General features: G+C 37.0%; 1 protein-coding gene across 2 annotated transcripts in view; it reads left to right on the forward strand.

Annotated features, from left to right (window-relative positions):
• SGCD (sarcoglycan delta) overlaps positions 1–12957 on the forward strand; it is a 494181-nt gene that overhangs the window by 253712 nt on the left and 227512 nt on the right. The gene's annotated exons all lie outside the window — the stretch shown is intronic.

Genomic DNA, 12957 nt, shown 5'->3' on the forward strand with positions numbered 1-12957 from the left:
CACACACAGATGCACACTTTCATACAAATTTAACATATTTACCCAATCTTTTTATCATTTTTCGACGTGGATATTGAATTTTGTGACCCTTTTGCCTTTATTAGTGGATAATATTGCCATCACCTTGGGCAATAAGGGAGAAAAGGCTTATTATTCTTATTGTTCCACTTCTCAAATATGCAAGTCTCCTTACATGCAGAAAATAAATGAAAGCTTCTTTTAAATGTCAGATCACATTATGCTAGTCCCCAATGGAAAAACCAAGACCAGTGAGTAGGTGTTATGGAGGAATAGATTTGTGCTCAGTATAAGAAATTCTGTCCTAATAATTTGTCCTAAATTATGAAAGCGTTAGCTCTCCATTCACTGAAACACATTCAGATATTAGGGATATTGTAGAGAAGATTCTTTCATTGAGTGGAAAACTGGACTAGGTGATCCCTACAGCCCCTTCCAATTATATGGTGCTATGAGTCGTAAATTTCTAAAACAAAGAAACTGACATAAAAAAATGAAATTCAGCCACCCGATACTGTATACAATTTAACCTTAACAAAATTCAAGCTAATGAGTTGCATTTGAACTGTGAAATTTTGTGATTGCCAATAAATGTTATTTCAGATCTATCTGAAATAAATTTTTATTAAATACAGATTTTTAATTAAAGATAGATAGATAGATAGATAGATAGATAGATAGATAGATAGATAGATAGATAGATAAACAGCAAATCAGATCATTGTATAAGAAGGTATTGAGTACCTTCAGGCTTCAGAAAACTGGTTTATGCAGTAAGTTGCTAGGTAACAAGTAAACTAGTATTAGGTAGCTAGTATAAATTTCCCTGCAAAACTTGGGGAGAGGTGTTGTTGTACAAGATAATCAGTAAATCTTCTTCCAGTAGAATAGTTTATTAATTTATTCTCTACTTTTGAGGACTTTATACTACAGAGGAGTCATGGTAAAGAAAAACTTTGAATGACAAGACCTAGAATTGAATCCTTTTTCCGCCGTTGACTAGCCATTTGACCTAGGACAAGTCATTTAATCTGTCCAGAGCTCGTTTTCCTTATGTAGAAAGAAGAGATTGCACTGGATGAACTTGAAGGCCCTTTCCAACTCTTCCGTGATCAAATAATAATAGGAGGCATGAAATGGGCAAAAAATGAACTTTGGTTATATTCATTTAATCTGGGTTCCACACTATGTAAATCCTGTTAATGCTGTCTGGCCCCAAACTGGTTGAAATTCTTGAAGAAGGAACTTTTCAAGCATTGTTTTCAAGTGTTTTCAAGCGTTGGGGTATAAGCACTTCCAAATACTGAGCAAAAACCTGTTTGTCTCTTCCTACCAATTGATGTGTAAATTACAAGTGATCCTTAAGTATTTCTTCCCAGTGTAACAAGGATGATCAGCAACACATTGTTAAGCCTTTAGCTGCAATTACTCTGACCATTTCAAAATACTAATGTTGTAAGTATTTTTTTTTTAATTTCTAATTCTGGCTTTCAATAGTCCAGACTGGTCTTTTTCTCATTAGTACAAATTAGAAAATTCTGTGCAAATAAATAGCCATATGTTAGGGATCTGTGAGCAGGGTTTATTCTGATAAGAGTTGGAGTTAATTGTAGGAAGCATTCTAGAAGAGGGGATCTGGATTTAAATTCAAAGGAAAACAGAAATATTGGTTTGACCACAGGAAGAAGAAAACTGTTACATATGTTGAGTCCTTTGAATAAAACATGATCCATTTACAAATTGGCTAGTCCTTCTAAAATTAAGCAGATGAGCTACAGCCAGCTCAAATAATTACTTGATTAGGGATATATTAAAAAAAAATTAAATTCAAAAAAGGAGAAAAAGTGAGTTTAAAAGCAATGAACAGTTTTTGAGCTAAAGGATTTATTTTTTATTTCATGGTTTTCTGTAATTCATTTCCAAATTAATAAAGCACATTTCCTGTTTAATATTATTTTTGAGTTTCAAATTAGGTTTTTTTCTATACTTGGGAGGAAGGAAAACACACATTTGTTAAGTGCCTACCTATTTCAGGCACTGTGTTAAGCACTTTACAAACATAATTTCATTTGATTCTCACATGAAACCTGTGATGTAGATGCTATTATGACTCAAATTTTACATATGAAGAAACTGAGGCAAAAAGAGATTAAGTGACTTGCCCAGGGTTGTGCAGATATGAAGTGTCTGAGGCTGAATTCTAACTCAGATTTTCCTGAGTCCAGGCCCAGTGACCTATCCACTGCATTACCTAGCTGCCTCTAGGAATATTCTGCCTGTCAGTTTACAAATGGGCCAGACCATTTACAAATGGGCCAGACTGTTTACAAATGGGCCACTTGGGTACTATGCCTTGATGCTGTTCAGAGACTGAGTACAGACTGGGGTGATATTTCAAACTTTGCCACGATGAAGAAGACTGAATATACACAGGAGATAAAAGAATAAGACTATTAAAGTATTACTAATAGTCTGATCTTGATTCTACCCTCCAATCTCCAAACTGGAAATGAGTTATCCTCCTCCCCCTTGGAATTCACAAAGAATTTTCAATCTCAATCTCCCCATGTTGTTATGTTATATGCATGTCGTAGTTTTCTCAGATGTTAAGCTCCGTCAGGACCAGAAGGAAATATTGTATTTGCCCCCATATCTCTCTCACTACCTAACACAGTATTATTCCAATTGTTCTTAGTAATTTTGTGTTGGGTATTGAGTATTTAAGGCCATAGTTAGTAGTTGTTATTTGGATACATGACAAGATATAAAAAGTCACACCATAAACAAATTAAAAGAGCAAGGAAGTAAATACCATTTGAATCTATGGGTAGGGGAAGAATTTGTGACCAAACAAGGGATAGAGAAGATCACAAAAGGTATGAGACAATTTTGATTAAGTAAAATTAAAAAGATTTTTTTTTCCTTTTTGGTGAAGCACTGGGGGTTAAGTGACTTGCCCAGGGTCACACGGCTAGTAAGTGTCAAGTGTCCGAGGCCAAATTTGAACTCGGGTCCTCCTGACTCCAAAGCCAGAGCTCTGTCTACTATGCCACCTACCTGCCCCAAAAAGATTTATTTTGCAGAAACAAAGCCAATGCAGCTAAAATAAGAGGAGAAATATTTAACTAGGAAAATTTTTTAGAGCAAATCTCTTTGATAAAGATTTCATTTCTAAGCTGCATAAGGAAATGATTCATCTTTATAAAAATAAAAACCATTCTTTAATTGAGAAATGGTCACAGAATATGAATAGGCAGTTTTCAGAGGAATAAATCCAGGCTACTAATAACTATGAAAAATGCTCCAAGTCACTAATTATTAGAGAAATTCAAATTAAAGCAAATCTGATATGCCATCTCACCCCCATAAGACTGACAAAGATGATCCCCCCCAAAAAAAAGAAAGGAAACTGACAGGAATTAGCATTTGATCTGGAGCCAAAATGGCATGGCAGAGGCAGCAAATGTAGATTTTGTCAACAAAATAATTTAGTATAGTTAGGGAATGGAATTTAGGGGGCCTAGAAATAGGATGTTCTGTTTGGGTCTAGGTGTGCTGAATCCTTGTCAAAGGTGACAGAAAGAGCACAAAATAAATGAATTTTGGCAGTAAGGCAGTGGAAAAAAAAAAACAAATAGCCAAGCAAACTGATTCCCCTCAGGTTTGAGATCAGTGGAAAACCTCTGCAATTTCTACTCCAACTCCTCCCTTGCCATAGCTTTCTTATCATAACAGTTCTAGCTTCCCTAGATTGATAAGAGACTTTTTTCCATTGCTCTTCAGAAGGAAGGCATCTCTTATCTCACTTCCTTCTATAGAGAAGTGGTGTATATTTGCATTAACATACACCCCCCTTCCATTTGATGGTGGGTAAGTAATTAAACAACATTTAATGTCTCTGTAACTGTACATTTCAGTAGTCCTCCTGGAATTGGACCAGTAGAATAATCAACAAAAAGTTCAGGACGATATCCGATTTCATTATTGAAGGTTGTAACCTAGTAAAGCCACTACAAATTGATTTGTGTGATAGCAATCACTTAGGAAGAAAAGTTAATGAGAAAATGTTCATATCTATAAACGTTTTCATCTTAGAATTAAATGAAAGCCTCAGGCCCTTCTAACTTCAGCTGCATTGAAGTGCAGAACATGTGTGTGGAAAAGCCCAGAATGATACTATTCAGGAAATAGCATGGGAGGGTGAAGGCTAAATAAACCATCTCACCATGATCTGTTCCTAGAAATACCACTGGAATGCAGTTGCCCCACAGCTTGCATATTTAAACAATTTACTGCTATTGCTCACTTATTTTAATCCACATTTCACTGGAATGAAGAAGGGACAGGAAACATATTTCTTCTCCAGGAAGGGAGGTCATTTTTGCACAACATGATAAGTAAATGGAGTGAGTGAAGATAAGAGCAGGCAAAAGAGTCTGGTCAACCGAGGCAGATCTTCCTATGGCTTTGGGAATGTTGTCAACCTGGTTTCTTATATTTAGGTACTGTCCAGATCATATTTGCGAACAGACCAATTTAAAAGGGATAAGGTTGATAAATAGAGAAACAGGTTGAAAAGGTGAAGTTGTTGAGACATTCACCTCAAGCATGATCATAGCAGGGCAACTAGGAGGCACCGAAGACAGAGGACTGACCTTGGAATCAGGCAGACATCTTCCTGAGTTCAAGTCTGGCCTCAGACACTTACCAGTTATGTGACCCTGGGAAAGTTGCTTGACTTTGTTTGCCTCAGTTTCCTCATCTGTAAAATGAATTTGAGAAGGAAATGGCAAACGCCCCAGTACCTTGGGTCATGAAGAGTTGAACATGACTGAACAACAACAATCATCTCCTTCCTTGCATGTTATTAAAAGCAGTGCTCTCTTTAAACTCTGTACCTGTAATCTGTGTCAGACTCACTAAAGCCACTATTCTGCAGAAGGCTTGGAGGTACAACTGAGCCACTAAATCAGGATCTTTAGGGCAGAGGAAACTAGTGTACTGGAACTGGTGGTGATGCAAGATCGTAGCAGTGCATTAGGAAGATCTGGATTATAAGGTCACAGATTTAAAGGTGGAAAGGCCCAACCCACTAGTTCGAAAAAAATGAAGAAAATGAGACCTAGAAAGATAAAATAAATAGCCCTTACTCTCTAGGGGCACATGGGTAAGGCAAATGTCAAGAAAATGGCTAGGGAATGGGAGTGAACCACAGCTGGAGCTGGGCCTGGAAGTGAACTGGGGAACTGGGGCAACCACCAGCTCTTCACAGTAGGGTCTGAGGGCAGAAGTTTCAGAGGTCAAAATGCTTAGTCCTTTGGGTCAGTTAAAATGGCTGGTGAGGAGATGGCCTGAGAATCAATTAAGGAAAAGTTTTAGACAGATAGATAGATAGATAGATATAGATATAGACGTATATAGATACGTAGATATAGATATAGATATAGATATAGATATAGATATAGATATAGATATAGATATAGATATAGATATAGATATAGATATAGATTATATATATTAGAAAATAAAGCACTGTTAGTAAATGCACAAAAAGGACTGACATTACAGTGGTTTATCCACGTCTTTTGAAGGAAAATAAATGATGCAATATTGTGTGATCATGGGCAAGTCACTTTCTCTGTGATAATAGTTTTTGTTTGTTTATTTGTTTTCCTGTGTGAAATGAAGGAATTGTACGACATCAAGGATCCTCAACCTGAGGTCTGTGAATTTTGTTTTTTATGATCTTAACTACTTCAGTGTAAGTGGTTTCCTTCACAAAACTTTATATTTTATTTTATGAATGCTTTATGATTTTAAAAACACTCTGAGAAACGGTTTCACCTGCCAAAGGGGTCCAGGACACAAAAAATGGGTGAAGAACCTCTGGACTAAAGAATCCTCAAGTCTCTTTTAGCTCTGCATTCTGATCTAATGATTCAGTGAATCTTTTGGGATCACGTTTTTATTTTTGTATGGTTTTTTTATGTCTGTAAGTCTCAAGAGCATGAACTCATCTCTAGAAATTTCAGAATTGTAACGACAGTGGACTGAATAGGTCAAAAGTTATGGTGTGTTGACATGACTTAAAAGTTTTCGGAGTGCCTGACTGCTGGACATCTAAGAATTTCCTGAGATTATTCTGGTTATCTAATGTAATTGTGGGACTGAGATGTTCCATCATTACTGCTACTGCTGATGTTGCTTTGTTGCTGTTTTGAGGGTCGTTGTTGTTGCTAAGTGTTTTTAACAGAAAGTGTAGGAAAATGCTAAAATAAGAGCTATTTTTTTAAAGCAAGCTAAGCTTTGAATTCTGTCAAATCTATTTTGAAAAAGCTCTCACAGTGAGTGGTAGACGCAGAAACTAGCGATGTAATTTGGAGATTTGTTTTTTGGACAGACTTGGGATTTCATTAGTATAAAGAACTTAGGAAACTCCCTCTATGGATAAAGATTGGCCATGCTTCTGCAATGAGTTACCTCATTAGAGGTCTTAGAGTTTTCTAGGGTCCTGCTATGACTTGGTAAGGCTCATATAGTCAGTATGTGTCAGGGACAGGAGGAGCTGGACCCAGGTCTTTTTGACTCTGAAGTGTAGTGTAGTCTATGCCATTCTGCTCCTTGCAAGGATAGTTTGGAGATTACCCTTTAAAATTTAAACATGTGGCAGGAAATTTCCTCCATCCTACATTTTTTATTGTATCTCTTTGGAAATTTGCCATCCTTGTTTAAGATGAAGCTAATCCCCCCATTCCCTAAACTTGCCAGACAACAAGTGTCTTTTATTACTATTACCATTCACCAGTCATTTTGGTTTGGAAGATGAAGAACACTTTAGCCTGATCACCGTCCAAAGGTTTGGGTTTTGTCTCATTCAGGTTCTCAGTCTTCTCAGAATAGAAGAGAATAGTCCATTTTGTCTAGTTTTCTCCACTGCATCCTCAAAAGACACTCCTGGCTTCAAGCATGGTAAAGAAGCTTTCCTTTCCCACTCCTTCAACGTCTGCTAATAACACTGCTGTAGCATCTGGGAGGGTGAGGTTATTGTCCAAATCAGTCAGTGTTCACCACTGCACATGCCTGGGAAGCACATGTTCCCTTGACAAAGCTTCCATTTCTCCAGAAACTGTGTCTTCGCTGCTGCCGTTGTCACCGAGATGGCAAGGAGGGGGCCGAGAACAAAGAGGATGGAAAAAACACAATAATTTGAGAATTAGAGTTCTGTGCTTCAAACTTTGGGGTGCCCAGGACAAAATGGAAGGTACTGAATTCACGCAGACCCTTCGAACAAGGCTGGACCTTAGCTGAAGAGGACCCATTGTCAATGAAAGCTATGCTCCGAGGTGCCATATTTCCAGCTAGCTTCAAAGCCAAATGATCGATATTGTGGGCTCTCCCTGGCAAGCTGAACATCTTCAACTCCCAGCTGAACATCTTGCACACTAAACAGTATTTTCCATGCCACTTGCACGGAACACGAGCTGTCTTTAATTAAGAAGCTAACTGGACCATGAAGTATTGCCTGAGTAAATAAAAGTGATTTGTACTTAGAAAGGCACATTAGACATCTTTGCATTTCTTTTCTTGCACATAAATTATGGAGATTATTAAAAATTGGAAGGGTCATCTATAAGCCCATCTGTACTGCAAAGCTGATTGTCATTCCCAAAATGTATCTATCTTTCTAAGTGTTGTAATTTATTGTGGACAATAGTGGGAACCACCTGCTTACTTTTAAAAAAAATTTTATTAACCAGGCAAGCAAACTTTGAGTGAAAGTTGCATATGAAAGTACAGTAGTATTCTAGGAAAACACAAATGATGCTTCAATAGTCTCAGACACTGTCTTGACAATTAGTGATGATTTTCTTTTAATCTAGAAAAATTAATGAGTGCTTTTTTTTTCCCCCTTAGACAATTTCAGGATGTAATTATCAATCAATCAATCAACAAACATTTAGTAAACACCTAAGCTTTTGTGTTTCGGGAACTGTGCTAGGTGGTGGGGATACAAAAAAGAAGGGCTATTGTCCTTGCTCTTGAGAAACTTACATATTATTGGGGGAAGCAACGTGCATACATTTAGCTATGTAAAATAGCTATAAGGCATTTAGAATGGAGGGAAGCTGTAGTGCTTTGGAGGTAGTGGGTGGGGTTCAGAAAAGGCCTTGTGGGAGGTGGTGTTTGAGCTCAGCTTTGAAGCTTGCTAAGGATGCTAGGGCAGCTAGGTGGCGCCATAGTGCACAGAGCACCAGGCCTGGATTCAGGGAGACTTCTCTACCTGAATTTAAATCTGACCTCGCTGTGTGATCCTGGGCAAGTCATTTAACCCTGTTTACCTCAGCTTCCTCACCTGAAAAATGAGCTGGAGTAGGAAATGGCAAACCACTCTAGTATCTTTCCCAGGAAAACCCCAAACAGGTCATGAAGACTCAGACACAATTGAAAAAACAATTAAACAAGGATGCTAGGAGGCAGAAAAGAGGAGTGAGTGCATTCCAGGCGTGTGGGGAAGCTTCTATAAAGGCATGGGAAGGAAAAAATGGAATGCCGTATATGAGGAATAGTATATATCATAATTTAGGATGACCACAGTGTCTGAAGGGAATAATGTATTATAATCCCTGAAAAGCAGGTTAGAACCAAATTGTGAAGGATTTTAAATGCCAAAGAGAGAGGTTTGTATTTGGTTCTAGATTCACCAGAGAGACACCAGAGCTCATTACGTAAGAGAATGATACGGTCAGACCTTTCCTTTAGGAATATCATTTGACTGCAGAAAGAACCAAAGGCGACAATACGCCTTCCTTAGTCTGTCCCTCCAAACAGGGCTTTAGCAGAAGTAAAATGTTCTTAACTCATAGTATGATTTGAGTAGCAGGATGCAGCCATTCTGTCCCCAGATATCTCACTCCCTTCCTATCACAGTGCCTGAAATTTCACCATTAGAATTGCTCTCTTTGGAGATTTTTGATCTTTCTTTTGGGCATGTGGGTGGATGATAACATCTTACACATTATAAGCTAATCCCCACCCCACCCCACCCTGGCATTTAGTTCTCATTAAGTTAACTATCTGACAGATGAAAGCAAGGTCCTTTGGGGGCCGGTGGAAGAGGGAGAAAGATGCCACAAGGGAAGAATGCCAAAGACACACTTCATCTATGTCAAAACTTTACTCCAAATAGAATTTTTAGTGTTGTCCCATCCACAGACTGATGAAAAGACCATTAAAAAATTGATGCAACCCCAGATACAGGCACAGCAGGCAGACCCCAATCCATATTAGAACTGGCTCTGTTCATTCAGAAAGGTTATATTTTAAAAAAAGGTTGTTACTCTCTCTGAATGTTATTTTAATGAAAGTTTCTGTTTCCTCGACTGCAGATGGCTAGCTTGCCAGATAATAAGTCTTGCTTATTTCATAGGTGACATTTAAGAGAAAAAAATACCCACAAATATTGTGATTCACTGCAACATGGTTTATGTTCCTCTAATGATGGAAAGAAGCCTGTCTTAGGTAATAGATGTCACATAGTCACCATTACCTGCTGAATGCTTAAGAATCTATATTTTAAGGCATTTGTACTCAGGCCTGAGTGTGCCCATATGTGTGCCTAGGGTTTGCATCCAACTTGTAACAGCTTCCTGAGACTCATCAAATCCGACATGTACTACCTGCTTTTATGGTTCATGTTATGATAAATCATGACCAGAAAGAAACTAGAATACACTGCTAGGGATTATCAAGTCCTGGTGAAGAAGAAAAAGAAACAAAACCAACCAAAAACCCCTGAAGACTTTAGGATTAAAGGTGGTATTTTAATCATTGCCACCTACTGAAAACTTCTCACATAAGAGGTAGTTTTGGGAAATGAATAGGTGTTGAAGAATATCACAACCAAGAATTAGATTTGAGGACACATACAAACATGCATATGTTGGTTAACCATTTCTTTGATGACCCCATTTGGGCTTTCTTGGTTAAAAAAAGATACTGGAGTGGCTTGCCATTTCCATCTCCAGCTCATTCTACGGATGACGAAACTGAGGCAAACAGGATTAAGTGACTTGTGTAGGGTCACGTAGCTAAATGTCTGAGGCTGGATTTGAACTCTGGTCTTCCTGACTCTAGACCCAACATTACATCCACTGCATCACTTTGCTTCCTTAAACACATTTGTTGTTGTTATTCAGTCATGTCTAACTCTTTGTGACCCCATTTGGGGTTTTCTTGGCAAAGATACTGCAGTGGTTTGCCATTTCCTTCTCCAGCTCATTTTACAGATGAGTAAAATGAGGTAAACAGGGTTAAGTGACTTGCCCAGGGTCACACAGCAATTATGTGTTTGAGGCAAATAGTTATACATGTATATACATATATATGTCTATATATATTATGTATGTATATATATAATACATATACATGTGTGTGTGTATATATGTTTAAGTGCATATTTTCCTTGTAGTCTTGTAGATCTGATCAAGCAAAAAATGGAGGAGATGGCCAGAGAAAACTGCCCACATAGCTCTGCAAATGCAGACACCATGGAGAGTAGCAGGTGCAGCAGGAAGATTATCAGCAAATAGGACTCATAATTCACATGAGATAATGCCGAAGGAAGAAGAGAAACAGCAGTAAAGCCCAAGACATCAGATGTCTATACGCAAATACATTTAGTATCGATAATAAGCAAAGTGAATGAGAAACCTCAAAGCAAGAAGGTACATTCAACCTCATGAGTACTTGGTGACTTTAGGGATATGACCCATAAGTGTAACATGGTGATGGAAAGATTCTTGATTCCAAAGGGGCAGAGTTGATTAAAGGGGAAATGAGAGTAGTGGTTTTTGTTTGTTTGTTTTTTCATCACAGACCTGTTCTTACTAATTCATTGGAAGTCATACTATCACTACTAATTTCATTTATACCTGGAACCTGGGACCAGTAGTATACCTCTCCTCAAGTCCCAAGGTATTTTATTGTGACATAAAACTATGAGAAATGAGTGTCAGGATCCAAAAGAACTTCCACAGTCTAGAACGATGGGCCTAATCTATTAAGATCAATTAATCAGCTAGATTTATTAAGTGGCTACTATGTGCCAAGCGCTGTGTTAAGGCACTAGGAATTCAAATGTCTAAGTTAGCCAGTCCTTGGCATTAAGGAGTTTACATTCTACAAGTAAAATTTCATAGAAACAAATTGCAAAGTACTACACTTGGGGCAAAAAAAAAATTATGAGTGCATGATGAGACAAGTATAGCTATACACCAGTTTATGTGAAGGAAGAATCAGATATTTCTCCCCACTATTATTCAGTAGAACTAAAAAAAATGCTAGCACTATCAATAAGATAAAAAAAATCAAAGTATGAACATTAGCCAAAAGGAAACAAAACTATCCCCATTTGCAGTTGACATAATAATGAACTTAGAAAAGACCAGAAAATCAGCAAAGAAAATCATAGAGAAGATTAATGGCTATAGGACAGTTGCAAGATATAAAATGTATTCACAAAATCATTACCATTTTATACATGAAACTAAGCAAATATCAAGGAAAATGATAAGAAAAATTGTATTTAAGGTATAAAATTCATAAGCTACTTGGCAGTTAATCTACCGAGACATAAACAAACTTACATAAATAAAACTACAACAGCAGAAGACTAGAAACAATGAAGAAGCCCACTGATGGCAAAATGTTTAAGTAAATCATGATATGTGAATATAAAGGAATGCAACTACACTATAAATGCTGAAAATAAAGAATTCAGAAAAGCATTGGAAGATACTTTGAAGCAAAATGAAGTAAACAGAAGCTACACACACACACACGCACACACACACACTACAACATAAATGGAAATAACAGCCACAAAAAAATAAACTGAATGTTTCATATTTATAACGACCAAGGTTTGCCCCTAAGAAGAACATAGACCTGTCTTCCTTCTCTTAGCAGAGAACAAATAAAAACCATCTGACTCCGTTGATATATTGGCTGGTTTTGTTGAACTACTTTTTTCATTCTTTTTTTAGTCTTTGTTATAAAGAGTAATTTGATAGGGGGGAAGAAGGAAAAAATTTATTTGGAAATAAAAGTAATAAAAAACTAAAAGGTAACACTATTTGAAAATACAACCACAATAGAATAAATAATAACAATAATAAAGGGAGACCAAGATAATTTGAAAGAGAAACACTTCTCATGAGTGAGCTGTGCCAGTATAATTAAAATGACATCAACCAAGTAAATTTATTGATTTATTTACATACCAATCAAATTACCAAGGACATACTTTTGGAACTAGATTTAATAAGTGTAAAATTTATTTATAAGAAGAAAAGCTCTAGAATATGAAAATAAGTAATGAGAAAAAGTACAAACGGGGGTAGTATAGCATTACCAGATTATAAACTTTATTTAAAATAAATATTCATAAAAAAACTGATACTGGAGACAAAGCAGAAGAGTAGATCAGTAGAACAGACTAACCAAACAAGACAAAGACGAAAGTAATCAATGATACTAGAAGATCATTTGATATTTCCAAGAATATACATTACTCCAGAAAGATTTTCTTTTTCTAACTCTCTTCTCTCTTCTCTCTCTCTCTCTCTCTCTCTCTCTCTCTCTCTCTCTCTCTCTCTCTCTGTCTCTGTCTGTCTGTCTCAAGCTGCTGAGAAAAAAATACAAAGAAGTTTGGCAGAAATTAAAATTAAACCAACATCTTATGAGAAATCTAAAACACTTATTAATTACCTACTAAGTGCCAGGCACTGTATTAAGAGCTGGGGATACAAAAAGAGGCAAAAGATAGGTCCTGCCCTCAAGAGTTTACATGAGGGAGAGAGAATACACACAAATATCTACAAAGCAAGCTATAAACAGCATAAATAGGATATAATTAACAGAGGGAAGGCTCTGGAATAA

This window comes from Phascolarctos cinereus, unplaced genomic scaffold (assembly GCF_003287225.1).
Source record: "Phascolarctos cinereus isolate Bilbo 61053 unplaced genomic scaffold, phaCin_HiC Scaffold_2;HRSCAF=192, whole genome shotgun sequence".
In the NCBI taxonomy this organism is placed as follows: Eukaryota; Metazoa; Chordata; class Mammalia; order Diprotodontia; family Phascolarctidae; genus Phascolarctos; species Phascolarctos cinereus.